The sequence below is a fragment of the Vulpes vulpes genome, chromosome 5 (genome assembly GCF_048418805.1).
Source record: "Vulpes vulpes isolate BD-2025 chromosome 5, VulVul3, whole genome shotgun sequence".
Lineage (NCBI taxonomy): Eukaryota > Metazoa > Chordata > Mammalia > Carnivora > Canidae > Vulpes > Vulpes vulpes.
The window spans coordinates 83,735,692-83,752,194 of NC_132784.1; positions in this window are offsets into that span (position 1 = coordinate 83,735,692).

Here is a 16,503-nt window from a genome sequence, read left to right on the forward strand (position 1 = left end):
ACTTGGGGTGGGCGTGGGGCATGGGGTGTGGGACGTCTCCTGTCTCAGTAAAGCCTTCCTGGGCTCCGTGGCCCTGATAACAAGGCTCACCGTTCCCAGGGCTGTCCTCGACAAGAAGCTTGGGACGTCCGCATGGCATCACGGAATAATCCAGAAAGTGGTTTGGTCTTAAAGACATCATAGTGGGCAGGGGGCTGCAAACGTGCAACGGGCGGGTCTGCAAGGTGCAAGAGGACCACGAGGTTTCCTGGAAGGTGTGACCGGGCCGGGAGGCTTCTTCAGGGGCCGCCTGACCTCCGTCTTGCTCTTCCCCATTCCGTACGTGTCAGACCCCGGGCTGGCCTTAGCTGAGCCAGCTGCAAGGGGCGGGGCGGGGGGGCAGTCGTCCGGCACTTCCTCCCAGGGGCACCCCTGACACCCAGGGGTGCCCTGGGCCCGAGCTACGGCTCCCAGCCTGGGGCTTCCTGTGCTCAGGTCTCAGCTTGTTTCCAATTCACCGGAAAGGAGAGCACCACGCCTTGTGCAATGGGTGCAGGCTGTTCTGGGAGCTTCTGCGCGCCTGCCTGAGGGAGGGGCCTGGGGCCCCGGGCGCCTGCCTGTTTATTCTGTGTCTTTTTAGAACAGTTGTTACAGAAATAAACACTCTCAAAGTAGGAAACTTAGGAAATAGGGGTAGGGCAAAGAAGGGACACACAAAAACCACCCATCGTCCTGCCTCCCAGAAGAGAGTTTGCTTTATTCATCCTCCCAGGCTGTGTGTGTGTGTGAGTGAGTGTGTGTGAGTGAGTGTGAGCTCCTTACCCAGATGGGACTGAGGATAAATTCTGCTTGGGGACTCTGCTGCTTCTTCATTTCACACTCTAGGGTGAGCACGTTTCCTTGTCAAAGCATTTTTTTTTTTCCTGTGCCATCATTTTTGCCCAACATCTGTTTTTGGCAGGTCCTCTTTCAAAGACCCCTTGGCTCGGGGTCCCGGGTCCCAACCGGATCACAGGATCCCGCCCTTTTTAGGTGAGAAGGCTGGGGTGGGCTCTGTGGTTTTGAGTAATGGAGAAGCCCCGGGCTCACCGTGTGCAGCAGGAGCTCCTGCCCCAGCCCCACCCACCCCTTGGAGCCACCTTAGACTAGTCACTTCCCCCCTCTGGGTCTCAGTTTCCTTACCTGTAAAACGGGATGGTTGGATAAAGGGCTTTGCCAGCCCTAAATGCTCAGTAACTAAGCCCTTGTGGATTCACAGCTTTCCAGAAGCCTCTGTTGGCTGCTGAGAGGAAGCTGCTTCCCACCGGCTCTAGGCTAGCCTGGCTGGGAGAGAGCTGGCCCCCGGGGTAGCCAGGGCCCTCGGCTAGGGGTGCCCAGGCCTCCGGGGGCCGCTGGCTTGCCTCCCCCTCCTGCTTGAGAGGGGGAGCTGCTCCTGGGCAGCTCTGACCTCACAGCTCCTCTGCTTCTTGGTTGTAAGAGCCGGAGCCCGGGGCCAGCGGCCAGCCCGACAGCGGCTGTTGGCCCCAGTTTGGAACACAGACGACGCAACTGGACGGCAGGTGTAGCCGGGGCCAGTGCCGGGGCTGCGCTTTGTGGGGCCTGGAAGAGCCGAGGAGGAGCCTTGTGCCCTGGCCGGCACCCGCCCTGCTCCCCGACTCCTCTGCCCTGGAGCAGCTGGGGCTTCTGTCCGTCTGTCTGGGAGAGGCCCCCGCTGCAACTTGGAGGTCCGGGCAGCAGTGTGTGGGGCTTCGAAGCGGGCGGGGCGCCGTGAGACACAAGCAGCGGGGGCCCTGTGTCCCCGAGGCTCGGACCGCGTGCCTTCCACGCCCGCCTGCAGGAATCACCAGCGCGACAGCCAGCGTGGCAACATCGCCGCCCGCAGTCAGCGTCCCTACGCCAGGCCACGAGCCCAGTGTCTCCCTTGCTTCATCTTCAGTCCCCGCCGGACAGCTCCCAGGCTGAGGGCCACCTCTATGAGCCCCACTTTACAGGTGAGGACACCGGAGCCCGCAGGTGCAGCGCTGGGCCCAGGGCTCCCCAGCCTCCCGAGTTCGGGGCTGGGCTGTCCGCAGCCTGGCTTGCGCTGTAGGCCTTCCACCCTTCCCCTCCCCCAGTTTTGTGTCTCAGTTGGTTGGGATTCTCCCGCCGCCTTTCCAGCTTTTTCTTGTCTGCAGACATTCCCAGGGACCTCACAGTTCGATTGGTTCCAGGCACCCATGTGCCAGGTCCCCACCAGGCACGTACCCCAAATGTGTAAGGCTGGGTCCCCAAGCTTGGAAGTGCAAAATCTCACCGATGAGACAAGGGATGGAGATCCTGTGGCCCTAGGATGCCTTTGTCTTTCTCATGGCATCATAGAAAGGGCGCATGTTTGGGAGCTTCGCCTACTTCCATTTGTTTTTAAGAAGAAGTTTTCTTTCTTTCTTTTTTTTACAATTTTATTTATTTATTCCTGAGAGACACAGAGAGAGAGGCAGAGACGCAGGCAGAGGGAGAAGCAGGCTCCATGCAGGGAGCCCGATGCGGGACTCGATCCCAGGACCCCGGGATCACACCCTGAGCGGAAGGCAGATGCTCTACCACGGAGCCACCCAGGTGCCCCTGCCTATTGCAATTGGAATGCCACCTCTGCCACTTACTAGCTGTGTGACTCTGGGCAGGTCTCTTACCCTTGCTGTGCTTGGGCTTGCACACCCGGTCAGCAGGGATGATACTGTCCCTTCTAATTGCTGACTCTGAGGGATTAAAGAGAATGTATATGAAGTTCCATTGCGAAGTAGATGCCTGATAAATGGTAGCTATTGTTATAGAGACTGAAAGACTAGGGTCCTGAGTCAGATGGCCTGGGTTTGATTCCACCTTATGTGCTCACCTGTGGCGTGACCCTGGATCATTTCCTTTTACCACTCTGAACCTCAGTTTCCTCCTCTGCAAAATGGGGATAACTATGGGCCTGTTGTAAGGAATAAATGAATACGCACATAGAGCAGAGGGAAAAAACATTCACCGGACACCTGCTATGTGCCTGACATATACTAACGGCCCCGCACCACTAATTTTATTGCTACTTAGCATCATTTTTTCATTATTAGCATCATTTCATTGTTATCACCATTGCTATGAGTCATGCATCTGACTTGTGAGCTCAAAGCCACCCCACTGTCTCTCCTAGATGATCATCTTTCTGTTCACGATTTCAGAATCATTTTTAGTTTTTCTTTCCCCATCTACAATCACCCTGTCCCACCTGGAGTGTCTCTTCCATTAAAATTCTCGTTTCCATTCCCACTGGTGTCAGACCTTCTCAGTCATTTACGCCTGATGTAAGGGAGTGACCCGCTGCTTTCCTGGGAGCTGTGATTCGCGTGGAGAGAAGGAAAAGACAGGATGGCAGCGGACACATGTTCTTTCACACTCACTTCCCCCTGCTTTGGTATTTCTGGTAGAAGCATCCAAAGCTTCACCTTAAACTTGGTTCTATCTACCCCCCTACTGAAACACAATCAATAGCTCCCGTGCTTTTTATTTTACACACAGACTCTTGAGGCTGAGATTCGAGACTGGCCGCCCAAGCTTACTCTAGAGGAGTCATTGTGACTCACTTTCCACCTTGTGTTTTGCTTAAGTTGTCACTTTATCCTATTGATGGTAGTTCACTTGTCATTGCTTGGTTCGGGAACCAACCAACCAACCGTCCTAAGACATTTTGCATCAGTGGGATCTGAGGAGAGGTTTGCTCAGGTCTTCTGGGAAAGAAAAACCATTCTTTCCTCTCTCCCTCTGAACACGAAGAACCTATGCCCTGGATGTAGTTGGCAGCCAGCTTGCAACCATGAGGATGGCCACCCTCAGGGCAGGGAGAGCACAGAGCAGAGCAGAACCAAGAGAAGAACAGAAAAACAGACATGGAGCCCTGATCAAACCACACCTGCAGTTCCCCTGCCTCTCGGGGCCTCCACGTATGAAATATCTTTTCTTACTGCCTAAGCATGTTGGGGACATACTTTTATTACTTGCAGCTCAAAGAATACTAACTGTCAGACCCACCTTCCCAGCTTTATCTGGGAATACAGAACAGCTTGCCCGTTCTGAACTTTTCGCACACCTTGGTGCCTTCATCCGTTCTTGTCTTCACCTGGAATGCTCTTCCCGGACTCTACTTGTCAAGGCCCCTTGCACTCTTCAGAGTTCAATTTCAAACACACCAACTCACCTTCTTCTTCAGAAAGATTCCTTTTCTTTCTGGAACCCCAAGATGCTTTGTACTTACCTGCAAGCACGAGAAGATTCAGCTTTACGTTATGCTCATTTACCTCCTTTGCTGGCGTGCATATTCCATCGAGCTGTTTCCTTTGTATTATCTTTGAATCTCTTGGTCTGGAGCCTGGTGTGCTCAGTAGATATTTGTTGCACAAAGATGTGGACTTCAGTGCAAACGATAACCAGATCTCCAATGATGGTAACAAAAATAATCATCGTTTTGTAAGGCAGAAAGGGGCAAGATCTGTATGGGCTGAGTAGTAAGGAGAGGATTCTTAGGTCTTGAGATGTGTGTACCACCAGTGGACAGTAGAATTTGGACAGTCAGGGCTGGCGGGGACTCCTCCAGGGAAATGGCCAAGCAGTGTTTTTAAGTTCCTCCGGCCGTTACGGTGTGTTTGCCAGGTTCTCTGCACCTACTGGGAAATATGGTCTCGGTAATTAAATTCCTGTAGGTGGAAGCAGAGGAAAATAGGTTTTGTCTGAGTAGAAATGACATCTTCCCCTTTGTATGATTAAACGTGGCAGTTGGGAATGGCGTGGAAGTTTCTTGAGATGGTTCTAGAAAAACCAACCAAGTATGGGGGGCGCCGGGGGCAGTGAAAGGATTACAGGCACTCCCTCCGTTTCAGTGGGCCTCCGTGTTCTAGGTTGTTATAAAGGGGCTTGTCCTCATAAGGTACTGTGACAGGCACATTGGTATATACTCACCAACTCTCTCATTTCTGCCCAGGGCTGCTGCTCGACCAAAAAAAAAAAAAAAAATTCTGTGTTGAACCTGTACAAAAGAAATAAAGCTCTACTGTGCTAAGCCACTAAAAAAAAAAAGAAAGAAAAAGAAAAGAAAAAAGAAAGAAAGAAAAAGAAAAGAAAAAAGAAAAAAAAAGAACAGGGAGCCTGACATGATTTTGGGATCATGATCAGAGCTGCCGTTAGACACTTCACCTACTGAGCAAGAAGGTGGTCTTCTTTGGTCTATTGTATCATAAACAGTCGGGTATTTGGATAAAATGGTAAGAAGCATTCTGTCTTGGGGTGGAAAAATAAATGTTGAGCTTTTCGGTAGCTAGCCAACCCTGCCCAATACAGGTAGTGAAGAGAGGCCTTGGCCAAATCTCTGGGCCTGCGTAGATGGTAGTTGCACCAAGACGACCAGTAAGTGACAAGAGAGGGGCCTTTACCTGATGGCCAGGGGAAAGGCAGCTAAGGAGGCCCTCACCCCCGGAAAGATCCAGCGTTCACTTGACTGGCCAGGGCAGTTGGCCCAGTTTCCTCCTGCTGGCTGTGGAGGGTCCTTGCTGGGCAGAGGCTGGGCAGTCTCTGAAGCTGACTCTGCTCCTGCTTTTAGGGTCCTATTATATTATGATCCTTCATCCAGGCCTCATGGACCTCCTCCCGGATAATCCCCCTCCTCCCCTCCTCACTACCCTACCTTTGTCCCATCCACTGTTTATAGGGAGGGGGTAAGTGCCTATTTCTTTATGTACAATCCAGCGCTGCATATTATCAGACTTTAACACTTTTTTTTATTATGGTAAAAAAAATGCATAGCATAAATTTTGACATCTCAACCATTTCCAAGTGTACAGTCTGGTGGCGTTCAGTACGTACACATTGCGGAGCGGCCAATCTCTAGAACATTCGCATCTTGCTGAGCTTGATTTCTTTACCCCCTGAACAACTCCTTGTTTTCCCTTCCCCGGCAATCACTACTTTCTTTTCTCTTTCTATGGATGTGACTACTTTAGATACTCACGGAAGTGGAATGACACACGGGTGATTGTCTTCCTGTGATGGGCTTATCTCATTGAGCGTGAAGCCCTCCAGATTCACCCATGCTGTAGCTTGCCTTTCTTTTAAGGCCAGTGTTCCATTGGATCTTCCACATTTGGCCTATTCATTTATTCGTCAAGGAACACCCACATTGCTTCCACCTTTTAGCTATTTTTACGGTGCTGAACACAGTTGACTTCAATTCTTCTGTCTATAAACCTACACGTAGAATGGCTAGAGCACATGGGAACACTCTTTTGAATTTTTTGAGGAACCACCCTACTGGTTTACATAATGGCTGCACCGTTTCCTCTTCCCATCAACAGTGTCATCACAAGGGTTGCGGTGTCTTTGCCCCCTTGCCGGCACTTGTGACAGTGGCCATCCTAACGGGTGTGAGGGGACATTTCTCCATACTTTTAATTCGCATTCCCCTAAGGATGAGTGAGTGGTATTGAGCATCTTTTCTTTTTTTTAATTTTTTTAAAAGATTTTATTTATTTATTCATAGAGATGCAGAGAGAGAGAGAGAGAGAGAGGGGCAGAGACACAGGCAGAGGGAGAAGCAGGCTCCATGCAGAGAGCCTGACATGGGACTCGATCCAGGGTCTCCAGGATCATGCCCTGGGCCACAGGCAGCGCTAAACTGCTCCGCCACCAGGGCTGCCCGAGCATCTTTTCTTTTGTTGGTTTAATCTCCTTAGGTTTGTGTTTACATTGTCTCATTATATCTGGAGGTTCAAGAGGAACTCTTACCCTAGTGCTGAGATGTCTCCACTCTCTGGTCTTGCAAGGACTGCCTAGCTTTGCAAACAACTGTTCAAGGCTGGAAGGAGTCACACCTCAGGGCTGGGAGGAAAGGCTCACGTTCTGAGGGTCATGCTCATGGGTTGCCAGGTTTACAGCCCTCTGTGGTCCCACGTGCTATCTCAGGCTTCACAGAGGCCTTGTGTGGTGCAGGAGGCAGATGAGGAGACAGAGTTTCAGAGCTGAGAACACAAAAATAGGACACTGGGTCTCTAAAATCACAACCTCTGAAGCAAATGCCTAGTGATGCGCAGTAGACATGGCTGGCTGCCCACCCAACATCCGTTCTCCCCTTCCCCTTGGGTCACAGCCCCACTTTTCTCAGTGTGTCCAGCCCATCTAGCTATGAATGGACCACCATGGGGGCACCATCCTCTTGCTTAAAGATTGGTTTAGTAATGGCCAGCACAGTGTGCAGGGCATTTTGGGATTTTGGGGAGGAGGTCCTCATTCAAAACAGTGGAACAGACAGCATGGTCCCTTTCCTTTTTCTGGATGAGGTAATTCCCAGATGAGATGCCTGGGACTGCAGCCTGTACCTTAGGACCCCAAGCAGGACCAGTGTTAGGATGAAGTCAAGGGGCAGTTGACAGAGCAGAAAAAGAGAAAGAACCTGAGTTCAATATCACTGAGTAATAGTGATAATACCACTCTCTCGTGATGTGAAATGATAGATCTCTATTACCTGCACCGATTTGAACAGGGGGTTTTGGCTTTTGTTTGGGGTTTTGTTGTTGTTGTTGTTATTTTTGTTGTTCCTGACGTAATCCTATTACGTGATGGAGGGAATTGCAAACTGATAGAAAAGCAAGGTGAAACGTGATGCAAGGGCCACCGATGACAGAGCTACATCCCCATCTTGAGGGGGTGCCAGCTGTGGGCCAACACTGTCCCGGGGACAGAGACTGGCTATTCCTGGGGGTTACGGGGAGGGCCAAGGGAGGAGGAGGGACAGAGTGGGCCCAACCATAGCTGTGAGACGGTAGTAAAGGTCCAAATGGTGAGACTGAACCTGTCATCTTCATGTCCAGCAGGTCAGTATGGGACCAAATATTGGGTCTGAAAAGAAACCTGCTGTCCCCGGGCCTGATATTCCCATGCCCAGGAACTGCAGCTGAAAACACTCCCAGCCTCTCTGGCCATCCTTTGTGTCCTCCTCTCTGACAGTGAGTTTGGAGAAAGACCGAATGTTCTCCACGCAGCTCCTCCCCGCCTCTTCTGGATGGGCCTCGTGTAGCAGGGTCCCTTCCAGGCCCCGTGTACTTCCTGGCAGGTGGGGGAGCCTGAAGGGTGTTTTGGGGTGAGGGGGGTGCTGCAAGCTCATTTCGGGGGCAGTGTTCGAAAGTCCCCTGTGGCTGCATATTTTCGCCACAGTCTTTTCTTCCTCTGCTCCTGTGGGTAAAGGTATCTTCGCCTCCATCTACCTGACTCCTGAGTATACTTCCAGTTTGGTTCTGAACTCAGGAAGGAAGGCAGGTGGCACTATTCATTCGATCCCTACACCTCGACCCAGACTGCAAAATTAGTGAGTAGCTAATTTTTTTTAAAAATATTTTATTTATTTACTTTAGAGAGAGTGAGAGAGAGAGTGTGTGAGTGGAAGGAGAGCAGAAGGAGGAGGAGGAGAGAGAGAGAGACTCTCCAGCAGACTCCCCACCGAGCACAGAGCCTGATGCGGGACTCGATCTCACGACCCATGAGAGATCATGACCTGAGCTGAAACCAAGAGTCGGATGCTTAACTGACTGAGCCACCCAGGAGCCCCAGGGCTGGCCTCACATTTGCTAGTCTCCCCCCATCTGATGGGATGCCCTGCAGGATGGGGAAGGGGGCGTTTTAATACACCTGAGGTCGTCTGGGGCCAGGGTCCCACAAAGGCCTTGAAAGAAGCTTGAAAGAGATCAAGCAGGACTGAGGTTTGGCTAAAGTCTCACACTCGGGAGGGACACATTTGTGAGGGGAGCAAGTGGCACAGTTGGGAGCTATCAGTGAAGCAAGATCTAAAGCAATCCGAGCTGCTGCATTATTGCAAACCAGGTCAAGTCCGCCTCGAGAAAACATTTAACCTTTCAGCCATGTGCTGTTGGGTCAGCTTAGTCTAAAGGAAGAGAAAAACAGTGTGAGTGCAGGGATAGTCGTCACAGCCATGGGACGCGTCCTCAGAACAGCTGCAGTATATGGAATATATGGTATTTTCCTTTATTCAGTCCTCATGTCAACCGTATGGACTAAGGATTATGTTTGCCTTGTTCTACGTCTGAGAAAATGGAGACTTAGAAAGCTTGTCCAAGGTTTACTCAGCTAGCAAGGGCCAAAGCTGGGTTTTTAACCCTATAGGGACTCCACTCTTAATAACAACTCCATATTGCAATCAAACTGTTCCAACCAGATAGCTTTTTAAGGAAATAATTCCATGGAAGTAAGAAGTCACACGCATAGAAATTTCCAGTAGAATGTTCTATATAATCGTGACCAGAGGAAGCAACTTCAACATACAGCAGCAAGGAAATATTTTAATACATTAAGCTGTATCCAATCAGTGGAATGTTGGACGTAATTTTAAAATAGTAATTCTGGGGACACGGGGGCGGGCAGAGTCGGTTAAGTGTCCGACTCTTGGTTTCAGCTCAGGCCGTGATCTCAGGGTTGCGAGATTGAGCCCCGCGTCAGTCTCCCTGCTGAGTGTGGAGTCTGAGACTCTCTCAACCCCCCGCTCCCTGCCGCCTAAATAAATTAATTAATCTCTTTCAATAGATAAATCTTTAAAAAAAAATTTTTTTAAGTAGTAATTCTGGAATTTGTGCTGGGAAGTGAGCACTATAGAATAAACCCTAGGGGACCAAAGTGGGCGGAGAATGGTATGTACACCACGATGGCAATAGTTAGAAAAAACCCCAATCTGCCCATATGTGATCTAAAACTGGAGGGAGAAAAGGGAAAACACATCTTGTGCAACATAACTTTTAATAACAAGTGGAACCTGGGTGATTTTTGTTTTGTCTTCCTCCCAAAAGCATTTTCAACATTGCAGAGGCACCGCCTTGGCAATAAAAGCAAAACAGATCTGTTTGGGCCACTGAAGGTGGAATCGCAGCTGGCTCCCTGGTGGGAGAGGGCTTGCCGGGCCCACGTGGGGAGAGGGCCCACCGGGCCCGGGTTGGAGCTCAATGTGGCTCAGCCTGCATGGGACCCGCAGCCATAGGCCTGACCTGGAGGAGGCTGTCGTGGGCTCCTCCTCGTCTCCTGCGCCAGGTCCCCTTTACTTGGAGGGGACACCACGGCCTGAGGCTGCTGTGCCCCCCACAAGGAGAGGAACCTGCCCTGACTCCAGGCAGCCTGAGTCCCGAGGGCGACCTAGTGGGAGCTTCTCCGGGACTTGCCCACTGGTGGTGTCACCGACAGGTGGGCACAGGCAGGATGAAGCCGAGGTGGAGACACACACACCGTAGACTTTTCTAGAGGGAATGAGATGCAAAGGAGTGAAGGGCAGGAAAGAGGAAAGCAGAGGCCAGGTGACCAGGCGCTGCAGGGGGCCTTTCTCGGATGGTTCAAGAGGGAAAAAGCGGGGGTCTACGGCCACCTGGGGCCCGGGGTGCAGGGAGGGACTGGGGGCTCTGACAGGAGCATCTCGAGGTCCCCAGGCCTTGTGTCAGCGGCCACAGCTCAGGGCTCGGGGAGGTGGCCACAAGGCCTCCGCGGAGGACACAGCCAGGGCCGGAGAGGCCTGTCACTACTTTGGACGGGAGCCCAGTGCCGGGGGAGCTGATCTGTGGGGGTACGTGGCCCCTGTCCTGGGGGGCCCTCGCCCCTCGAGCCCAGGCCTGGATCAATACATCCTTGCCGCTCGAGCAAGGGCGAGCCAGGCCCATCGGGCCTGGGAGGAGGGACGGCGGCTGCCTCAAAGGCCGGATGAGGCACCCTGAGGCCCAGGCCCCCTCTCTTTCTGGGGCGGCCCTCTGGGTCCCCCTGAGTGCTCACAGTTCCCCTGCCTTTGCCCAACCTACCGTCGCGGGGGCAGACTTGGGGGAGGAATGGTCTTCGAGGCGTATGACCGCCCAGGCCAACGTGACCATGAAGGCTTCAAGGGGTCAGAGGGCAGACGCTGGAGCATCACTGATAGAAACTTCTCTGAACAATGTCATGTGGTAGGCCTGCCTCCCGCTGCCCAGATTTTGGTCACCCTCCCCAGCATTTCTTTTCAGAGCCACTTCCAGCACTTATAGGGACAGGGCCACAGGCCCAGCCGCCCCATTTCCTGTAGGCCTGGGGTCTGTGAGGACGGGAGGGACTTCCTTCCCAGTTCTACTGCGGGCAGACTGGGTCCCCCAGGGTGTGGGGGAGACTGCCCTCAGGACTAGGGTGCTCTCCTGGAGGTGATGTCACAGCTCCCCAGAGTGTGTGTGTGTGGGGGGGTGGGGGGGTGCGCTCCATCCATACATCTCCCTATGCCAGGAATGTGGACTGCATCCTGATATGTTTTTCAAATATTACATTTACAAACCTCTAGTGCAGAAAATTGGGAATCATCAAGACTGTAATAACGGTATCGTAGTTACGTTCCTTCAAAGAGCGCTTCTCCTTTAGAAATACATGTTGACATATTTACTTACTTTTTTAAAAGATTTTATTTATTCATGAGAGACACACAGAGAGAGAGAGAGAGAGAGGCAGAGACACAGGCAGAGGGAGAAGCAGGCTCCATGCAGGGAGCCCGACGCAGGACTCGATCTCAGGTCTCCAGGATCAAGCCCTGGGCTGAAGGAGGCGCTAAGGCTGAAGGCTGAAGGCGGCAACCCCACCCGGGCTGCCAGACATATTTACTTATAAAGAAGATATGATGTCTGGAATTTGTTTCAAAATAATCAGGTGGTGAGGAAGGAAGTAGGAGGTGCAGATAGATAAAGCGGGTCATGAGTTGGTAATTGTTTAAACTACGTGATGTGTGTGTGAAAATGTATTACACTCCTTTTCATAAAAAAGAAAAGAAAAGGAGGGGTCAGTGGTCAAATCATTTTGGGAAAAGCTGCATACCATGGCCCCCCTCTTGGAAACTTACAGTGTGTGTTGCTGCTAGATTTTACATTGCTAGAGAACAGGGACTACGGGGCGGTGTGGACCACAGTCCATAGTGCCCAGCACGGTGTCCAATGCTAACAATCCCCCAAGAAATGGCTGACTTGTGAAAAAACAAGGAAAAGCAGTTAGAACAAGGACACCTATTCACCTCTTTTAACCTAGTGTTTCCCAAACGTATTTATTTATGAAAAGCCTTTCATTGAGGAGCACCCTTATATTAAAATCCCTTGAAATTCATATTTTGAGAAATGGTCTCAGAGCAGTCTATAAATAGTATTTAAAAAAAAAAATACCTAGTCTCACCAGGTCCCAGTGAGTTGGCCGAGAAAAGCCACAGGTTTGTAGCCTAAGACTACATGGACCATTTCCTGCCTATAAACTGTGTTCAAGTTCCCAGCGGGCTGGTTTTGGAGTCAAGAAAGTCCACTCTCTTTCTTTTTGCCCCAAACCTTCTCCTGGTATCTGCAAGTGGGAGACAAGGAGAAGAGTGAACAGGGCTCTTGTAGGGGTAGGTGCGCTCAGTGGGGGAGGTCAGACTGGTGTCTCCTTTCTCATGGTTGCATCATCGTAGGTGAAGGGAGCCCAGGGAGAAAGTGAAGGGGCGGATGCAAACCCGGCCGTCTACTTGAGGATGTCTACCTCGGGAGGAGGAATGCAGAAAAGGACTCAGAAGAGGAGCCAGGGATGGACTCAACTCCGCTTTCTACCCACCCTCCCTTGGACTCACAGCAGGACTCCGTTTCCCAGCTTCCCTTGTGGTTCAGGGAGTCCTGAATGGAGGTGATGCTCCCTTTTTCAGGCCTGCTCCTTTGGGGGGGCAAGCCCCCCCCAACATCCTTCATGCTCTTTGTCCTTCTATTGACTGAATGGGAATGCCCCCAGCCGATTTGGAAGTCATGCGTTGAGGATTACAGAGCCTCCGTCAGCCTGAATCCTCCATCCTCCCCACCATCCTACCCATCCAGAAACCTTTATGAGTACGAGATGATTCAAAAATAAATTTCGATGTTTTTGAGGCATTCTACATTTCTGAGTACTTTGTCAGTAGCTAAATTAGACGACAAGCTACAGAAAGAGGAATGCACCTGAAAGGTAGAGTGAAAACTGGACTAGGGCAGTATCTGCGAAGCCAAGAAAGGATAGAACTCACAGTCAGGGGGAGTAACAAAAATAGTAACTACATCTGGGTTTGAATCTGGGTTTGAATCCCAGAACCTGAGACGTGAGGAGGTTGGCTGAGGGACTTTTGTTTTTGAGGACGATTTTTCTCTTTGATTGGAAGAGAGGACCAATGATGAAAGATCCCTCTCTTCTCGCTTACCTCCTTTCTTCAGCTTTGGACATGATCAAGTGAGAATTTAATGCCTGGATCTACAGCAACTATCTTGTGACGTGAGGCAGATATCACTGGGGAAGGAATCCGGCATGTTAGGAGTGGTACAGAAAAATGAACTGATTTTGTGTCTGTAATAATATCATTGAACTACCGAACCAACCCTGGGATTACTTTCTTTCCTTACTTTGTGTTAATAAAAAAAATAAAGGCTTTCCCTAAAAAAAAAAAAAAAAAGAAAGAAAGAAAAGAAAAGAAAATCATAGCTACAATTTTTGGAACCTTGCTCTGTTCCAAAACCCTAAGTTAAGATAAATAGATACGTTGTTACAAAGCATACTTTAATCTTCACAATAATGATATAAAGCATGAAATGAGTAACTCAAGCTCTAGGAGGTTGAGTAAATTGTCCAAGGTTACACAGCAAATGAATAACTTTCCTACCCACCCACCCCCGTTACTGCTTCCAAAAGAACAAGTTTAAAGAGCCAGATAAGTGCAGAGACCCTATTGCAGACTCGTGGTTGGGGTTGGACCAGGACAAGGGAAGCATTTAATGGGATAGAAGTGGGGAAGGTAGACCTGGAGGGTGACTTTCCAACAAGGCCGTCTATCAAGATCTCACTCAGGTACCCCTTCTCTGTAGAGCCTTTCGGAACCACACCTGATCAATCCTACTATTTTTTGTACTATTTTTATTTACTGTTCCTCGGCCAGCCTGTGACACCCTGCAGTGGAGGGTTACTAGACTTTCTTTAAAGTTGACTTACGTGCTACATTTTTACTGCTTGCTCATACTCGGTTCTGTGCATTTAGGCCCATGGGAGGTTCGCCCTGCCTCAGCTCCCCCACAATTAGATGGGGTCTTGTCACTGGTTTTAGCCCACGGCATGTGAGCAGAAATGGCATGTATCATTTCTGTGCCAAAGCGTTTAATCGCTGGCATGAGATCCTCTACTGTTCCCTTTCCCTGATTGTGGTAATTCTGCTAACACGGAGATGCCGCAAAACCAAACCACTCAGAATCACGGAGTTACTGCACGGAAGACAGCTGCCTTGGAGAATTGATGGGCCCACAGTAGACTTAGCATGGCAGGGAGTCACTCGGCAAGAAGCCACTTGGATGACTGCCTTTGATCCACTGAGATTATAGTGCTGTTGCTCCCGCAGCATACCCCGGGTCTAACCTGATACACTTACTAGTCCAACCAGATCAGAGATGGCAAGTGTGGATCACGAGCATCACCATCCCCTCATCTCACAGATGTGCTGTATCTTCCCAACCCATCACTCAACGCTTACTCCCTGAGCTGGAAAACTTCAGAGTCCTCCCCCTCACATGCCCTAAGCAGTCCCTACTAGTTCATCAGAGCTAGAAAGTGAAGGAAAACCCACCAGGATCATTCCAGAGGACCCAGACTTCTTACTGCAGCCTGCGAGGCCACACAAGAGCTTAAAGCTACGGTCTCCTCTCCTACCACTTGCTCGCTCGCTTGCTCAGCTCCAGCCCACTGGTCTTTTCCCTTCTTCACATACCCAGAATACTCTCATCCCAAACTGTCACATTTGGGGTGCCCTCTGTTTTGGAAAGCATTTCTCTAATATTTTTTTATGGCCCAAACGTTACCCCTATAGACAGACTTTGCCGACCACCTTATTAAATTTACCCTGCACCCTCCCCCCAACTTCTTGAGTGACAGTAAGACACTGTTTTGTTTTGTTTTGTTTTTGCTTTTTCTGTTGGATTCCTACCACTTAGAGTAGTACTTGGTACAAAGAAGTGACTGGTCAAGCCTCACCTAGACCTTAATCACTTTGAGGAGAGAGGGCGGGTCCCGTTCCTCTTAGGTTTTTCCCTTGGTGCTTAGTCCCTGTAAGCACTACTGTATACAGTAGATGTCCATTAAATTCCTGGTTGATGATTAGAAGACTTCTATTTGTCTCCATATCATGGTGGGCTCATGTCTCTGTCTTTTGTCCTTCCCCTACCACTCACACACTCAAGATGTCTCTTCTTTCTCCCTTCCCTCACCACATCCTCTCCCACTTAAGTTCACGTTTCTTTCTCACCCACGCCATGACTTCTCGAGCTGCACCCTGCTGTGGCTGAGCAACAGTATCCAGCAATAAAACGGGTTTGGGCCCGGCCTCGCATCCACGTTCAGTACCTGCAACCTTTTCTGCAGGAGTTAACCCTGAGCACCATCCAGACTTGGCTAGAATGCTATGCCCGTACATCGGAGCCCAGAAGTTTCACCCTTTGGGTGTTTTGAAGAGAAGCAGCTGTTACCATCTGCCAGTTGAAAGGTTTTGCTTTTGAAATAGTCTAGGAGGCATGTTCAGGCAGAAAGGGGCTTTCTGGAAAAGGCCTAGGAAGACCCACCACTCACTTGGATTGCCATGCAACTGTAGGCAGATCATGTGGGATGTCTACTTCCTAGAACAGTGAAGGAGAAATTATTGCATTCTTTTGGTATAACTGGGTGATAAAGGGGAGGGTTTGTAGGTGAGGCCAGGTAGTGAAAAGGAGCAGGGGACTTAGAGTCAGAAGACCTGAGATTTAGAGCCAGAAGTCCTGAGTTCAAGACCTAATAGTAGGCACATCCCCCAGCCATTTGAGCCTCTGCTTACTCTCTTGTAAAACAGGGTGATGCCCTCCCATGTCCATCAAGTCTCTTTGGTCACAACAGAAACCAGCTTAAGCAAACACAAGCAAGTAAGAGGGGTGTAGTATGAGGAGGTCAGGGTGCCCCACAGAAGTCCCAGGCAAGAATGCAGTCAAGTCTCAAGAATAGATTAGCCTTCTTTTTTTTAAAATAATATTTATTTTTTATTGGTGTTCAATTTGCCAACATATAGAATAACACCCAGTGCTCATCCCATCAAGTGCCCCCCTCAGTGCCCGTCACCCAGTCACCCCCCCCCCGCCCACCTCCCTTTCTACCACCACTAGTTTGTTTCCCAGAGTTAGGAGTCTCATGGATTAGCCTTTAACATGACATCACACACCACTAATTCAAATTTCGTCTTCAAAAATTCGCATCTCTAAATTAGCTACCACCAAATTGTGGGACTTGACCTATTGGCACACTATTTTAATTTCCAAAGCTCTGCATAAAACCATTTTGCACCTGACATGGACACATCTAGAATCCAGAGGCACCTGGCACCGTTGGCATTTCTAGGGTGCACCAGCCACACGTGGGCTCTTTTATTCACTAAATTTGAAAGCCTTGGTAATGCTAAAGGCTCAGCTCTGTAGTTTCACTTGGTTA